At 36.0% G+C, this 18,008-nt stretch overlaps 1 protein-coding gene across 2 annotated transcripts in view; it reads left to right on the top strand.

The window, feature by feature from the left end:
• Window positions 1-16,608: 16,608 nt before the first annotated feature.
• LOC118195197 (voltage-gated potassium channel subunit beta-2-like) overlaps window positions 16,609-18,008 on the top strand; it is a 610,691-nt gene continuing 609,291 nt past the window's right edge. For both annotated transcript variants that reach the window (XM_085827033.1, XM_085827032.1), the window contains exon 1: window positions 16,609-16,890. The gene's annotated coding sequence lies outside the window, so the exon portion shown is untranslated. The remainder of the gene's footprint in view (window positions 16,891-18,008) is intronic.

Below are 18,008 nucleotides of genomic sequence, written 5' to 3'. Positions count from 1 at the left end.
TATGCTCCGAAATTTATGAATTATTAAAATAACTAATCCACTTTAATGTTAATAATTTAATGATCACATAATCAAATAAATATGATCGTTTTGTAATGTTATGATAGTTTTGAAAATTACTGTCTGAAAATGTTCATTAAATTTTTAAAAGAAATTATCAGATCTTGTTTAATTTTACCTTATTTATTTCAAAGCATCACGTACTATCAATCTTATTAAACTTTACTTTATTTTTATGCAAAATTAAGTTCATAAATTTCGTGCCTAGAGTTTTTACCGTTACAAGAATTACGCGTGTACAAGAATTACGCGTGAAAAATATGTGCGAAATGCAGTAAAAAGTGCTTTAATGAGATATATTAAATCCTATTTGGAAAAAACTGTGGCTTTCATAATCTCATCACTATACAACGTATCACATTTAATAATTAAAAAGATTTATGTGATACAAACGCCATAGGTTTCAGTGTTAAAGTAAACCAGATCGTCCCTACTCTTTCTTGCCGACATGTAGGTGACGCGCGCCCCGCCCACTGTTTTAGTCTATCTCCTATAAGGTTCATGGTGCTACAGCCGTAGCACCTACGATGTAAAAGTTACGCCTTTGATATGCCAAATTGTTATTTTGCCTAATTATGTCACTGTTCCGTACTGCCAAACTGGAAGCACAACCATGTGCACAGGTTTGTTCCAAAATTTTTGATTTATTTTCACTTCTTAGAATACTTACTAAGGACATAATAGATAGATAGGTAAAGACTTCAGGGTCGTACATCTATTAAATAAGCGAAGACCGAAGACATAAGACCTAATTTTTATGTTACTACTACTTTCCCGTATCAGTTGGTAGCTGTTTGTTAAATGGCTGCCAAATAACAGTTTCTGTAAAGAGAAATCTGTACTGGTTTCAAAGAGTGGTGCAACTATTTAACAGTATTTGCAGTTTTTCTGGAGGACATTTGCGTATGCAAAAAAAAAAAAAAAAAAAAAAAAAAAAAAAAAAAAAAAAATGAAACGGCTAATCCACTGCTCCAGAAAGCAAAACACACTTAAGTTTTGATTCGAAGCAGCGACAAAAATTTCGAATTGTTTATTTTTTAAACATGCTGCTTTAAACATTTAGGTTGTCATACAGGCCGACTTTTATTTCCATAGTTTCAGCTATTCTTGTTTTTTTTTTTCTCTAATTATAGGAAAGTGCTCTCATTCAAATCTTCATATTCTTAAAACCAGAAGGATTTTCATAGTTGCAGAATATATACTTTAATAGACAGTATCAAAGCTAAGCAAAGAAGTTTCGTGTTGTTGTTGTGGCTTATCCCACCCGATCGACAGTAACATCAGATCTGATCTCTGATAACAGAGCAAATTCACAAAATTCATCGTGGGAAGGGGTCAAGATTCTGCCTGCTGTTGGCAAGTCTTCCCCTACCATCATCCTCCCGAGAGGACTTTCGGCTCGCCGCATATTCAGATTGCCGTCATTTCGCCCAGGTACTATATATTTACAACATCCATGCCTTCTCCGGAATTCGAAATATGGATCTTCGGTAGGGCAGATAGAGTCGCTAACCATCCTGGGTGGCCGGCTATCCCGTTTGTAAATTTATTGGATGTTTTCAGAGTTGTCTGCTTCGGTTCTGATAATAATACTTTTATTGGATCTCAGAATTTGTTTGAATACGTTTTTGTAATTCAGTTGGACATTCCTTCAAAATGAGAGATATTTGACTGAACACAAGGAGGTTAGAACTCATGGAGATGCCCTCCACACAGTCCAAGTGAAGCCAAAAAAGGGGGGAAGCATGCCCTTAGTAGTCGTGGCTTAGAAAGATTGACGTACTCTAACCACACCCAATTTTGTTCCCGGTAGTCGCAGAGGATCGCAGCCTCTTTACTTTTCTCGCCATTTCATTTTATTTCTACATTATGTAATTGCTATAATTTCTACATTATGTAATTGCATCCTGTAATTAATGAATGCTAGCATTAAAAGTATTGTGAACAAAAACAGTAACTATGTACTCAAACTATAATTTGATTATACTTTACTTATTCTAAGTATATATAATTCTCAAATTTTGTCATGTTATAAATATTACTTATGTTTCGGGAAAAACTTAATTTAATAAACAATGATAGAAATATGCAAATTTTACGTTGTTATTTTAAAACTCACACAACAAATATGACTAAAAATCAAGTTCACTTATTATCTCGTATATTTACTTGATCACAAAATAAAATGTAGTTAAACTCATAAAAGGTAAGACCTGTAATGTAATTATGATCAGACATTAAAGCAAACTGTCTTCTTTTCCATGGAGAGCTAGCCACGCCCCTCCCCTACCGTTTTGCCATCACATATAAGTTAATTACGAATATCACTTTTATTATTATTATGAAAAGGTAAATCTGAGAACTATATATGTTTCTTCGAGTACTTTACACAAAGAAAATACTCAAACTCTTTTTGAAGGCCATTAAAACACACATTTCGATTATTCTACTTTTTTATGCACGTTCTAAAACATTCTTTTACATAGAAGTCGGAAATGTAGACATTATTTCGCTGTAACAATTCAGTGCCTTTTAGGCCTTTCACATCTAGGCACACAAAATCAGAAAACACACTGAGAACTTGAAACCAACTGGCGTTTTACCTCACTTCGCTTAGTAAGGTAATCGTTTCCTTGTCCTCACGTGGCGTGGCTTATTTCCTTCCCCTGGCTTCAGTTTCTTCTTACTGCAATAGCAGAGACGCCATCTCCATGTATTCTAACCTCCTTGACTGAACATAATTGTGAGCTGGAGTTTTTTTATTTCCTGAACTTTACAATCGTATATATTTGTTGTTGATAACATTTTACACAGCTTTCACGGCATGCCAGCTGGTTCTGGATGACTGCAACATTCGCATCTGTGACATAAGTCAGTAATGTCATAAGTCTGCATCATGTGAAAACAAATCTTCGAGGTAGTAACTAACATTGCATACCATTCATTACGTCATTCAAAATTTGATGGCTCTAGGTACCGTTGTTTTATCACAATGTGAGAAACATATATACATTTATGCAGATTCTTCATCATTTAATTTCTTCAAATATAATACAGGCGATAATATTTGGTAGCAAGAGTTTGAAAAGTGAAATGATATTCAGATTGATTCGACGCAAAATCGCAAAACGAAAACAATAGTCAGGACGAAGTCACTCAGGGATGAAGCCCCTTTAGGCTAAAAATGGAACAGTTCGATATCTCCCGTTCTACTGGGTTGATTAACGAAATTCAACTTGCGTTTTTCATCTCTCGAAAGGGCGATTTAGGATATGTATTAGATATAGCAGTATTCTGACATAGGTATTTTGACATAAAATCTGAGTTTTTCTTATATGACATGCCAATGTTTTCTATATTTCGATTCTATGACTCAAATTATGCCAAACTGCCAAGTTTTGTTAAAATCGCGCGAGTAGTTTTTAAAAAATTAGCTCTCAAAATTGTAGCTCCTCAATGTTAATTGAATTGGATATAGATTTAATTAAGACACAACAACACGCCGAATAAATACTAATTCAGAAGTGAAACAACAAAAATCAGCGTTATATTTATAAAATTTGCACGTTTTTTTGCACGTGGTGTGGTCGCCATTTTGTGATTGTAGGAGTTTCGGTGAGTACTTTTTTGCAATTTTCAAGTTATGTTTATGTTTTGTACATTTGGATATTGTGCTTTGCTTGTCTGATTTCATGCATTTTGCTTACAAAAGTTTTGTTTTCTTTTCATTTCAGTGAGGGATTTTTCTGCTGTTTGTGTGTACTTTATTATTGCTCAGTTAATTTAGATTGATTTTCTGCATTGTTTATCATGCCTTCATCCGTTAATCGTTTCACTAAATTACGCCTGAAACGGCAAAAATTCCTGAATCATCTTGACTTTTTAGTTAAATGTAAATGTAAAAATTGATTCCCAATTTTATTCAAATCAAATCTAATCAAAAACCTTCGAGTCGCGTTTCAAGAATTCTGTTAAATTGCAAGCTTGCCTTACTTCGGTCCGTGATAAGGGATACACGTCAACAATTGTCCAAAATTGAACATGAACTCTATAAGCTTCATCTGGAACTCGCTAAATCATATCCAAAATTCACTGCCCTTGAACAAAAGTCTTGGTCTAGAACGGAGAATGCAGTTAACCGTCATAAAAACACCCTTGCAGTTAAATTCGAAAAACTTCTTTTACAGTCTTCCAGTTCAAGTAGTTCAAAAAATCTTCCCATTGTAAACATCAAGCCAATAGTTAATATTTCTAATGTTAGTCTTTCAGAAGAACAAGAGAGAATTCTAAAATATAATTTTAACTTCTCACAAACCTGTAAACCCTGGATTCCAAAGATTTTGGCTCCTATCGAAAAAGCTTTCAAGTTCAATAAAGTTTCAGATTCACAGAAAGAAATGATTAGGCATCTTATCGCTCATAATGTGAAATTCAATAATAAACCTTTGAAACCAAATCTAACTGCGAGAGAAAGAGCTACAATGCGCGAAATTCATTCTAACCCGGATATTATCATTTCAAAGGCCGACAAAGGTGGCCAGATAGTAGTCATGGATAAGAACACTTATATCGATAGTGTCACTAAACTCTTAAACGAAGGACCATATAATCCGATCCCTAAAGATCCTTTACCTTCGGACTTGTCCAAAATAAAAACTGCGATCAAATCTTCGCAAATCATTTCAAGCAACTTCAGACATTCGCTTATCCCATCTCTTGCGAATTGTGCCAGATTATATGCTCTTCCCAAAATTCATAAAAGTGGTGTTCCTTTCCGCCCTATTGTATCAAATTTAGGTACTGCCTCGTATCCATTAGCTAAATATTTAGTTTCTAGATTTTCCACTCTATTAGAGAATAACATTTACACCATAAAAAATTCAATAGAGTTTGTAAAAAAGGTTAAAAACATTTCTCCTAGTAATTTACTCATGGTTTCTTTTGATGTAAAATCATTATTCACCAGTGTTCCAGTGGAGGGTGCATTAAGATGTCTAGAAACCAGACTTCGCGAATTTCATTTCTCTTGCATCGAAATTGATGAGCTAATTTCTCTCACTCAACTCTGTTTGAAACAAACACATTTTGTTTTCCAAAATAAATATTACAAGCAAATTGAGGGATTAGCCATGGGAAGCCCCCTCAGTCCCATCCTGGCTGATATCTACATGCATTATTATGAATCAAAATTGTTTGAAACTTTAAACTACCCAGCATGGTTCTGCTACGTAGGCGATACTTTTACCCTGTTTGAAGATAATAAAGATGATTTAAATAAAGTTCTTTCAACAATGAATTCTATTGATCCTGCTATTCAGTTCATTTTTGAACTTGAGACTTGCAATTCTCTTCCGTTTCTCGACATTCTGGTCACACGTAACACATCCAACTTCAGTACTACAGTTTACAGTAAACCTTCATCGGTTTGCCTTCCACCACACTTTAAATCATGTCATCTGACTAAACAAAAGTTAGCTTCATTTTATTCCTATGTTTTCCGTTCTCTTCAAGTTCGCTCCTCCAAACTAGCCCTTGATAAAGAAGTAAATTATTTAAAAGCAATAGCTATTGACAGGGGCTTTTCACCCAACATTATTAATCAAGCAGTTAAAAAATTCTCATCTCAACACACTAAAAGCCACACTCTTATTTTAGGAGATTATAAAAATTCTGTTGTCATTCCGTTCTTTCCATCAATTACCTACAAAGTTGCACATATTTTGTAGAAATTTAACTTTCGGGTTGTTTATTCTCCCATCAATAAAATTCGGACTTCTATACTCAAGGACCCCATTCCGGATATGAATTCCTGGGGTATTTATAGGATTCCTTGCCAGTGTGGTTTAATTTACATTGGCCAAACTAAGAGAGCCTTAAAATTTCGCGTCAAAGAACATGAGGCATATGTTAGAAAAAAGGAAAGACAGAAGTCTTCTGTTGCTCAACATTGTTGGTCCGAAAATCACACTTTCAATTTTTCTGCTGCTAAAATTATTCAAAAAACATCTTCCATTGGAGAACTGGATTTTCTAGAGGCATTTCACATTCATCAAAATCTTTCTGTTCTAGTTAACGATCCTAATTCCAATCCAAATTTGCCTTGCTTTTAGAGAAATTATGCTTTAGTTCTGGTTTCGCCAACAGATGGCGCCACTTGCTTATTCTTGTCCAGGCTTTCTTATCTTATCTAATCATTATTTCCTATCTTGTTCATTTGCGGTTTTGCAGCTGAAGATGGTGGTTCGGTAAAACCATCGAAACTAGTCCTGTGAAAATTTTGTAAATATAACGCTGATTTTTGTTGTTTGACTTCTGAATTAGTGGATATAGATTTATTAACATGTCCTTGTTTTTATTAAAGACAGTTAATTCCTTCTTCCAGAATTCGAAATTTAGGCTTAATTCATATATATTTCGCACATTTTTTTATGACTTATTTTTAAAATTTGTATTTTAAAATATTTTTTATAAGTTTTTTGAAAAATGTTTTGTATTATAACCTGCAAAATGTTTAACGCCGTCTTTAAATAGATGTATTTCTAGGCACACCTGTAAAAAATTACAGTTTTTTGTTCACAATTTTCTAAGATATACATGAATTTACATATCGGGGTATTTTGAAATTTGGCATCTTTTTTTAGGGGGATAATAATGCCAAATGTGGTTTAAGCACTTTTTTACAGTTATTTGAAAGTATAAAGGATAACTTTTTTCCCCTCTCGTCTACAATGAAGAAAATAAGTTGCTATAAATTAAGAAGTTCTCCAAATAAATTATTTTTAGCTGAAACTGGATGAAAAAAATGGGCTAAGATAAATTTTTAAATCTCTCCGTAAATTTTGCACCAAATTTTACAAAATTTTATATTTATGCATAATTTTAGTCGTAGAATCGAAATATGGAAAAAAAAATTGGCATGTAATTTCAGAAATAGTCTAATTTTGTGTAAGAATACATATATTAGAACGATGCTATATACATATCTAATATATATTCTAAGTCACGCTTTCGAGACAGGAAACGTCATTCCGAGCGGAGACAGCGGACGTATCGTACGTACTGCAGTTCTTCTCTCACCTCACGATTGTTATCTGTCCCAGTTCCGTAGGCGGACAGAGCTTTGACGTGTCCACTGATTAGTACTTTCGGGTAAAATGTCCTTATTTCGGACACCTGGCGATTCATCTCACGAGGATGAGTTCAGTGAGAGAGAATGGGACAACTCATTACAATCGAACAAGACATTTCCGTTAAGGAAGGAGGATTTTCTGTTAAAGGAGAATGAAAAGAAGACAAAGAAGTCTAAGAAAGCTAAGACTACTTCTGACTCTGAAGCAACCAAGAACCCTGCGAAGATACTTGACCCCAGGCCCAGTATTCTGACCGAGCCAAGGATTGTTGAAGATACGAAGGAGCACATGCTAAACGTTCTTCGGAAGCATGGAGTTATCGTAATGCGCCAAGAAAATGCTCGTATACAGCACCTGCAAGAAACTGGAAAACCCGTTTATGAGGCAAATGAATTGATTGCCGAATGGAGTAGAATTGCGAAAGAACAGAAAACACACGAGTATTCTAAAGGAGATCTATGGATCTCCGCTAGGAAACATAGGTTACCAGAACACCACAGTTACCAGAAGAACCCATGGAAGTCACTAAAGAAAACACATTTAAGGTTCTGGAAACGATAGAAAATGAAAAAGGAAATTAAGGAGGAGCCACTATTGAAGAAGAAACGCCCCCGCCAATTGTATTCCGGCAAGATGCAGTAAATTGGACAGATGTTATTAAGATATCCGCTGCTGTCTTGGACTGTGCGGTAAAGCGATATCAGGTTGAACTACTTTTCAGAACTGTTTTATTTCAATTTCCCGGAATCCGCTGAAGAATACCTATAGACCCAATTGCGGTAATTTTTCAATCTCTCTTGCTTCCAAAAAATCCTAATGTCTCTACGATGTTAGAGAAAATCTTTTATTCTGCCTTTAGCCACCGTGCGTGAAGGTTGCTATTTCGCGAGCTCATGTCAGCCCATGATCGTTCGCCGTCAGGCGACACTATACCGCCGGATGAGACGATTATCGACTGGAGTGCTACTGAATACGATGATGACTACTTGACAATGGATTTAACGGCTACCTCGGAGACTGGAAACACGGATTATAGAGCGATTGTAGTGGATCTTCATGGACAACTTCAAGTGCTAAAAGGGAAAACCGAGCAAACGATAGGCCTCAGGAAACAGTTGGACACGATACGGTCGGTTACCGCTCCTGACAACCATACTCCTGTGTTGGCAAAGCAATTGCGGATTTTGAAAGATGAAATGGAGCACCTGAAGGGTAAGAGAGATTATTATTTAAGTTTGTGTGCTGATAACTCACCCTTAAACCTGTTGAACATATTAATGATGTTGTTGCCGTTAACCCTAATGATAGTAATATTGACCCTATTAATTCTGCTACTTCTAATGATAATGTACCTCAAGAAAATAATATTAATGTTGTTAAGACTAAACGTAAATTGCATGAGTCCTCAGATAATTCTGATGATTGTAATACTAGATGTAGTGATGGATTTGTCAAACCTTCGCGTACTGCTAAGCTAGTTAGGAAGAGTAGTAGTCCACGTAAGTCCAAATACGTCACGATAAAAAATAAATTTAGTCAGCTGGACTCAGTTGAAAATAACCTTGATACGCAAAATGAAAATGGCGCTGATGATCAAACTAATAATTCTCCCCCAGCCAAAATCAGTTCCACCTGTTATGGTCAAGCCCCACGGAAGGCAGCAAATTTAACCCTTACCTTAAAAAGTTAGCTGATGCATCTAAAGCAAAATTCTATGGACGTATTAATGGAGAGTTTTTTAAAATTCTGCCGACCACGCCAGATGACCACAGAATTTTAACGCAGTACTTAAAAGATAACAAAATTGAACGGCATGTAAGGCCAGTTAAGGTTATTATACGAGGATTACCTATTGATATGGAAACAAGTGAAATTGTCGATATTCTTACAGAACAAGGCTATAAAATTGACAGAGTTACTCAGATGACTAGGAACAGGACAAGGCAATTAATGCCACTTTTTCAAGTTCAGATAATACCTACCCCTAATGTTGAAAATATATATCATGTTACCCATATGTAACTATTCATAGTTAAAATAGAAAAATATGTAAATAAGAATTTAATTCCCCAGTGTCATAATTGCCAGCGATGGCACCATTCGTCTGATAACTGTTTCCTAGCTCCCCGTTGCGTGAAATGCGCCGGGGAACATAAATCTGCATTATGCCCCCAAAAAGGATTCATTGAAAACCCTGTTTGCGCCAACTGTAACAATTCTCATCCGGCCTCATATAGGAGGTGTGAAAAGTTTCCGAAACCCAATGTTAATAATTTCATAAGTGCCAAAAAATCATATTCTGAAATATTGAACAGTAAAGTGCAAAAGCCCAAAGAACTTCAATCTGCAAAGTCAACTGCTAGTCCTATCATAGAACCAAACTTTCCCACAGTTAATAGTAGAGCGCCAGAAACTATGCAAATAAATACTCCCACTGATGGGCCAAATAAGATCGGACAAGCTTAAAACTTTAATTCTACTGGATTTTTAGAATTTTTTAAGGTAATTAAAGAATTAGAGTCCATTTTTGGCTTTAGGCAAATAACTAAGCTCACAGCAATCAACAGCAAAAATCTCAATCAGCTACGCGCTGCAGAAACACAGATGGAAAAACTTTATATCCTTTTCTTAATAATTGAAGAACTTAATGAAAACAATAATGATTAATTGTCCTTAGCTAATTATAGTGAATTATAAGCTACCTAAAGTTCAAATTCTCTTTAATGTATTTATGTTACACAGTAAATAATGTGAAATTTGTCCTTAAGCTCAGCAGGCTCCGATACCAAGTTAACCCTCCCTCTCATTATCATTTGGCCGCCCTTCTAAATTCCTATGGTCTGAAAAGCGTCTCTAGCCCCTGCTTCTTAGCACACAAACTCGAACCTTACCCTATCAGATTCTCTCCTGGCTTTAGCGAAGATTACTATTCAACTCTTGCTCTGACTATCCACTCAGCTACGGCACCTCATCGCTGACGTCTGCACATCTTGCTTCACAGAGTAACTACAGTGTATATTTCGCTTCAACACTTTTACGGATTACTGATAACGACTTTTACCTTCTAGGAACTTTTTTCAATTCACCTGCTACTACAGATTTGCCAAAATTTATCTACCGACTTCACCTCAGCTGTCTATGACTCTCAGTATGCTATTTAACGTTCGAAAAGGTTACCTATATGTTACATTGGGGTAGAGAATCTTCCGAGGCGCCCGAAGAAAATGAACTTTGTTGACGAAGCGAAGTACATGAAATTCTACTTATTACTTGCAAAGAGCAGTTTGAAGAAGATATGAAAATGAAATTGCTCCATGTTAATCTGAAAACGGTTGATGATTACAAAAAAGCCACTGAGGTATTGCAGAAAAGAAACATACCCTTTCACACCTTCCAAATGCTGTATGAAAAAGCCGCTGAAGGTAGTCCTGAAAAACTTACAATCTACCATGAAAGAGGAGGAATATTTGCAGATCTTGAAAGGAGAAACTATCCGATACAAAAAGGTGAAGCAATTTACTAGACGCAGAGCTGAAACGGTTGAGAAACTCCTAATATTCCTGTTGGAACTGGAGAAGACAGAAGAAGGACAGGCTATACACCTTAGGCGCTGGAACTGAGAAGAGAGATTTCCAGTGGGACGGTGCTTCAGGACACCTGGGTACCTGGGCCGAAGGTCCTACCCCTTTTCGAATAATTAGGCGAATAGAATGATGTTAGAAAATAACCAGTCCATTTCTAGAACAGAGTTGAAGCAAAACATAAATCGTAATAAGTTAGCATAAATAGTTATGTAAAAAATTTTGGTGACTAGGAAGCTAAAGTAAATATAATTAGGATTTGAAAATAGTTAACGTGCTAATAGCTGCGAGTTAGGCATAGGCCGTCGAGCTGGTGAGTAAATCCTCTCCGTAGTGGCGAAAAGTCATATCGATAGACAGTAGTTGGACAGTCGTCGGAGCCAGTCACGTGGGCGGTCACCCTCCCAGAAACTGACCCCGCTCGATGCTGCTTGAAAACCAGGTTAACTGGTGCGTAGTGTGTGTGATTATGGCAAAGCCTCGGGGGCTATTTGCCTAAGAGGAGGGATGCCTTCGTGGAGGACTTTCTAAGGGAAACTGGCTCGTATACACGTTACACATGGAGAAAACCACGAAAACGCCCATGCAGCGAGCCCGTTCGCGAGATTCCAACCTCGGACCGAGCTACCAGTGTTCAGCGACTTTACCGCTCGGCCGCTGGTGGGCTCTAACTGGTGAGTAGAATATGTGGAAATGCTTTAGAAAATGAAGTAAATACGATGAATTTTTGTAATTCATGGGGATGTAGAGTCTTTAGTATCCCTCCTCGGCTATCTTCATCAGATACATGGCGGCTTTAAAGCCAGAGGATAACTTATCCGCAGCAGTTTTCGCTTTCCTAATGTTTTCGATGATCTCCATAATTTTTCTGAAGAATTCTTGGATATTATTATCTCGTAGCCAGTTAAGGGCTTCTCCTGCCTCTTCTGGGATTTGATTTAGCTTCCTCTTTAACGTTTCGCTGTACGGACTCTTCTGAGGTGGAGGGTTACTTCCTTCAGTGGTATTAGCAACCTGCGGGAAATCTTCCTTCGTAGCAACAAATTCCTTCGGTTTACGTGCGGCTGGTTTTTTGCCAAATTTCTTCTTGTATTTCTTACATCCGCGGTAACTGGAAACGTGATTTTTTTCCCGCAGAATAGACATGTAGGTGTTTCGTCTTGCTTCCTAGGGCAGATATTGCTGCGATGTTTATCCCCGCATTTACAACATCTCACTCCGTTTGTGCATAAATGTTGGGAGTGCCCCCCACTCCTGACATCTAAAACACTGGATCGGGCCTTTTCTGGGGGTATACTTCTCTGTTCGGACATTCACGCTAAACATGCAGTTTAGCTGATGGATTACATGGCCTGACTCGTTCTTCTTAAGTTCAATGAGCCAAATTGGCAGATTTTCAGAATTGTGTTTTTTGCTCCTGCAGAATTGTTTCACCTTTGTGAATGACAATTTTCTTCTTACTAAATCCTCGAAAACCGGTTCTTCAGTGATTTTATCAGGGAGATTTTTCAGAGTGACTCTGAGTGGCTTTTCTTTTTCCGTCAGGTATTTATGGAAGGGTATTTCCATCACCTTCACAAATTTCATGGCGTGTTCATAATCAGTCATCGTTTTCATGTTCCCATAAATCAATTTTAACTTCATATTAGCTTCAATGGGATGATTTCATACTTCAGAATACATTCAAAGTTAGCTGTACTGTTGGTCTTTGCTTTCCTGAAAAAGTTTCCATTTATCTTGGATAAGTAGTCTTCGATATAATCAATATGAAGGTCGCGATGTAAATCTTCATTTCTAATACAGTATGGGGCGTCCGTGATGGTTCTCAGGATCTTATTTTGCAGAACTTGCAGCTGGTGAATTTCACTTGCCTTAGCACTTGCCGAGGCCGAGGAGACATATGTGATAACAGGCCTGACAATTGCAGTGTAAAGCCTTCTTTTGCGTGCAAGGTTTAATCCAGAGTTCTTAGAAAGTAGTGGGTAAGGCTTTTTCACAATGCCGTACGCTTTTCCACACAGACACTGTTTATGTATGCATTTCAGGTAAACGATCGACTTAAAATGACTCCAAGCTATTTTGACGTACTTACAGTAGAGACTGTTTTCCCGAAGAGCGTAACATTACAGGTGAGGGGGGGTCTGTGGTCTTGAATTTTCTGATAACAAAAACTTTTGACTTCTCCGGGTTGATCTGAATTTTCCATCTTTGACACTATGCTTCAATATCAGGAATAATCTGCTGAATCTTTTCCAAGGCGTGGTTTGGTCGTCTGGACTTGGCGATGATGGCGGTGTCATCCAAGTAGCATGCTAACATAATATTAGGGTGTTGTCTGAATTTCGGGAAGTCATTTACGCACAAAATATAAAATATTGGTCCAAGGATACTTCCTTGTGGGACACCAGCGTAAATTTGATGTGGGTTTGAACTAGAATCTCCTTGCCGCACTGAAAAAGTTGGGGAGTTCAAAAATGAGCTGAGGATGAGAATAATTTCCCGAGGAAAATTCAAATTGATGATCTTAAAAATAAGTCCTCTAGGCAAGACGCGGTCAAATGCTTTTGCCACGTCTAGCATGAGGATAGCTGCACTATTTTTGTTATGTAAAGCCGCTCCAATATATTCAGTGATTTTGACTAACTGATGAGAAGTGGATAGTCCTCTTCGAAAGCCATGTTGTTCATCCGCCAGAATATCGAGTAAAGGTTTAATTCTATTGTAAATGATTCTTTCAAGAATCTTTCAGAGTGTCGACAGGAGGCTAATTGGCGAGAAGAGAGGGCGTGAGTACGCCTTTTAGCTGAAGGATAGATACCGTATTCGCGTCCCATGATGGAGCGAGGTCTTTTCTGCAAGCTGCAAACAGCAGGATCGTAGGCTGGTAACTGTTGAAGTGCACGGTTATCAATCTGTTCAATTTTGACGAATAAATTTTGACCAAGTTTTTTAACAACAACGTCTATGGGTTTAATGTTAAGATCAGAATGAATCACATCAGTACGGACATAATAGGCTGCATTAAGGACTAAACGCAAGGTCTTACTTTGGAAGCCTTGAAGTTTTTTCATGTGAATTTTTGCAGCTGTACCCCAGATGGTGCAAGCATACAAAAATATTGGTCGAATGATGGAAGAATAGAGAAGAGCTTTGTTTTTGATTGACAGAGGGCTCTTTCGGCCTAGAAAGGAGTAAAGTTTGTTTCTGAACGTCTTCGCTTTATTGAGTGTATAATCAATATCAAGACGCCAGATTAATTTGGAATCAGGTATCGCTCCTAGATACTTATATGAATTTGATCAGGGCATATAGTCATCGAAGAACTTTATATTAATGGTAGGGTACGGGATGCGAGAGCGTGTGAATATTATGGCAGCACATTTAGCGACGTTAATATTGATTTTCCAAGTAATGAGCCAGTGCTCAAGGCTATGGAGATAACTCTAAATATTGTGAACCAGAACATTCAAATGTTTGTGTTTTGTTAGGATGGCTGTGTCATCTGCATAGAATAACCCTGGGTGATTTTGGAATGTCGTTGATAAAGATGTTGAATACAGTCGGTCCAAGTAAACTACCTTGAGCTACGCCACTTAGGATTGGACGGGAACCGAAATGATAGAATTAATTCGTACTGAGAAAGAACGATTAGTGAGATACGAGTTAATTATGTGAATAAGTTGAGCCGGAATACCAATTCGCATGAGCTTGATAATAATACCCGTATTTCAAGTCCTATCAAATGCTCTGGCTATGTCAAGAAAAGGGCGCTAATAAGCATTTTGCTAAGAAAGCCTTCGTGAATGCGTTGTCTTCAGAAGCTGGTGCGTTGTGCAGTGTTTTGCTCGGAAACCAAATTGCTCGTCAATAAGGACTTTTTGGCTCCGGAGAAAATCATTCAGGCGTTTAAGTAGCACAGATTCGTAAATCTTTGATAACGAAGATAGGAGGCTGATAGGTCTATAATTTTGAGAATTTAAATTGCACTGGTCAGGTTTCGGAATAGGCACAACAAATTCTTTCTTCCAGCTTTGAGGAAAATAGCAATGCAGTAACATATAATTTATAAGCATTACTAAGAAAAATAAATAGCTGGTGGGTAGGTATTTAATCATGCGGTTAGAAACAGGTACAATCCAGGTGCTATGCAATATAGAGCCTGATGATATAAATTTCTGTATTCCTTTGCTGGTTAATAGTACCATTGAATGTTTGCGTTTCGGTAAGATCATAAAACCTTTATTTCGAGTTTAATACATTATAGTTTCAGAGAGAGCAATTTCGAAAAAAATCGATTCTTTTTCAGTTCCATTTATCTTAGGAATTCCTAAATTTCATGATGCAGGAAATATCAGTTCTTTTTCTGTTTTCCTGACACCTGAAAAATGAAGGAGTGAAAGTTGCTTCATTTTTCAGGTGTTATTATTTTTACTGATGAGGGAAAAATACTCTTTTTACAAAACAGATAATAGAATTAATGATGCATATAATGTATTTTCTTTATCTTACCTTCCTTATCTATTCACGTCGCTTACGAAGTTAATAAAGTATATAAAAAATAACTCGAGCTTTTAAAATTTCCAAACTTATCTATAGCAACAAATTTTATTAATATTTTAACTAATAATGTAAATAAATCATGCACTTTAAAATTTATATCAAAGAGTCTTCTCGGTGTAATATCGTCTGCTCCAAATGTAAAATCTGTTGCCAGTAATTAAAATTATTATTCCTCATTTAGATTGCAGTTCCCAGTATGTTCCATTCAACTGATGCTATAAACGTTTTTAGCCCCAAAAGGACGTTAGTCCCGAAGGATATTAGCCTCGAAACGAAAAAAACAACGTTACTTAGAGCCATCAAATTTTGAATAACGTAGTCCTCCACCGGAAGGGGCATCAGGAACCCCGAATTTTGAATTTATTTTATTATCGATTTCAAAATTTGTAAAGCTTTAATGAATTTTTGATTAACAAACTCAACAATTTCAAAGCGAGCAGTGGCAACACTGTACGGAAAAAACATGTTTATGTCCAGCGAGTGAGATGATCTATCGGAAATTGAATTATATAGATATGCTGTTTCTAAATAGTTTGTGATTTTGCTCTTGAATCGAATTTTATAGGGCGCAAGCATCAATAACGTGATATTTAATAAATAAAGCAATTATACAGAACGTTAATAATAAAAATAAAAAAAAATTATAACGCCATCTTAGTAAGAAAAGTGAACATTGATATGATGAACTGAGAAAGAGGGAAAAAATGTATCCTAACATTAAACGTTCGTCGGGAATTTTGAACGTATATTGTTACGCTGCCTTTTAAAATTTTTGTAATTTTGCTGTTGTCTTGTATATGGCGTAAGAGCAAAGAAAACGTTGCGTAAAAAGGAAGCTAAAAAGACCTCTCCCCCCCAAAAAAAAAGAGGTTAATAGGAAGGAGTATAACAGCAGATTGGTAGACTGTGAAAGCGATAGCGTAAAAAATCTTAAGAAACTTTTTTGGGGTGACCGTTAAAATCTGAAACCTTTCAGATCTTTCTTTTTCTTCTTTTTTTTTATTTGTTATTACTGCTAAAAAGGAGTAGAGGAAAGAAATTTTGCTTAATGCAGATAACAATTGAAATAAATCCAATGATATTTATGAAGGCGATTTCTCGTTTCATCCTTTTCCTTTTAATCTTATGGTCAAAATCGTGTCTTTTTTCAGCTGCTATTTCCGTCCCCCCATCAGTAAAGCTGCGTTCACACCAACGCGGTCACGCGTTCGAATGTATAAAGCGTTAACCAATCAGAAGCGTGTTCAGAGGCGGTATTTGCCGGATGGCCGGAGACCGCGTGAGTTAACTCAACTTCAACTTTTTGACGCTTCAGTTTCAGGCAACGAGATAATATACTGGTAGAGAGCGTATTGCAACCTTCAACCGGTTCCAACATTAGTGTCACGTGACTGCTGCGCGAATTCCAAAAGTGCGGAAATACTTTACATTGCTTTCTATGGCACGAAAGACTGCTGCTCTGCTTGCTCACATAAAATTTAAGTAAAAATGGTTATTCGCTGCAGCGCCTACGGATGTAAAGAAAGTTTCGTGAAAGGAGGACTTGTAACCTTTCATAGGTAAGTTAAAATTGCATGATTTATTATTTTATTTTCAGTACTTTTGTCATTTTACTATCTCTGTTGAATTAGTTGGAAAGTTTCAGCCATATTGTATAAGAAAATTGCCGCCGTATATGACATTTTCAGCATCTATTATTTGCATCAAAATGTATTAAATACTGTGACACTATTTACTGGAATCACCCTTTACAAATAATTGAATTTTATATGTTTTTTCCGTGTATTCCGTTGAAATAGAAAGCTGCGCCAATTGGCGTTAATTTTTTTTCGCCAAGTCGTACGCGTTTTGATTTCATAAACAATTACTGCCTGCGATAAAAAAAAGAAAAACGCTATTATTAGCATTAAATTATTGAGAAAAGATTGTGCGATATGTTTACTTTGTTAAAAAAAAAGCTAAAGATCTTGATTCATGCAACATTGAACATAAACAGTTAAACAGCATTATTTTAAAAATCAGATTACTTTTATAAAGCTCAATGCTTTATTATTATTTTCTATAAAATCAATTAAAATAAAAATAATCTGGATTATAATTCTGTCTCATCTACGATGCTGTTAGAAATTTATTGTAATTGAAAAAATGCGATGTGAAAAACTTACCATATTTTAAATAGCATTTAAAAAAAAAAAAAAGGAGAGTGAGAGAATTTTTAACTGTAATATCGTTTTGATCCTAATAATAAATATTGAGTTGAAGTTTGTTACCGTTTGATACATATTCAATATAAAATAATTTTTATAGTTAATAAGATGTATTGATCCCCCCATGACATACACATGAGTGTGGAAATCAGTAATTAAGATTGCATTATTTTGTTCCAGTAATATAATCTCAAGAAAAGAAAGGCAATCAATGGCATAAATACATATAATACAATGGCATAAATACATATAATAAAATGTGATTTTCTTTTTCTCTTTAGGATGCAGTGCATTAAAATTAAACGAGATTTTTTTTTACCTTCTCAAGTATTATAACAGTAATGCAATTAATTTTTTAACGTTATTCAAAATTAAAGTTTCCATCTCAATTTTTTTATTATTTATTTTAGATTTTCTTCCTAAAATTATTTAACCTAAACATCTTAAACAATGGTGCAAATAATTTAAAG

This window comes from Stegodyphus dumicola, chromosome 11 (genome assembly GCF_044657685.1).
Source record: "Stegodyphus dumicola isolate Sdum_Otavi_A_Nest chromosome 11, ASM4465768v1".
In the NCBI taxonomy this organism is placed as follows: Eukaryota; Metazoa; Arthropoda; class Arachnida; order Araneae; family Eresidae; genus Stegodyphus; species Stegodyphus dumicola.
This window is presented reverse-complemented; position numbering and strand designations above follow the sequence as displayed.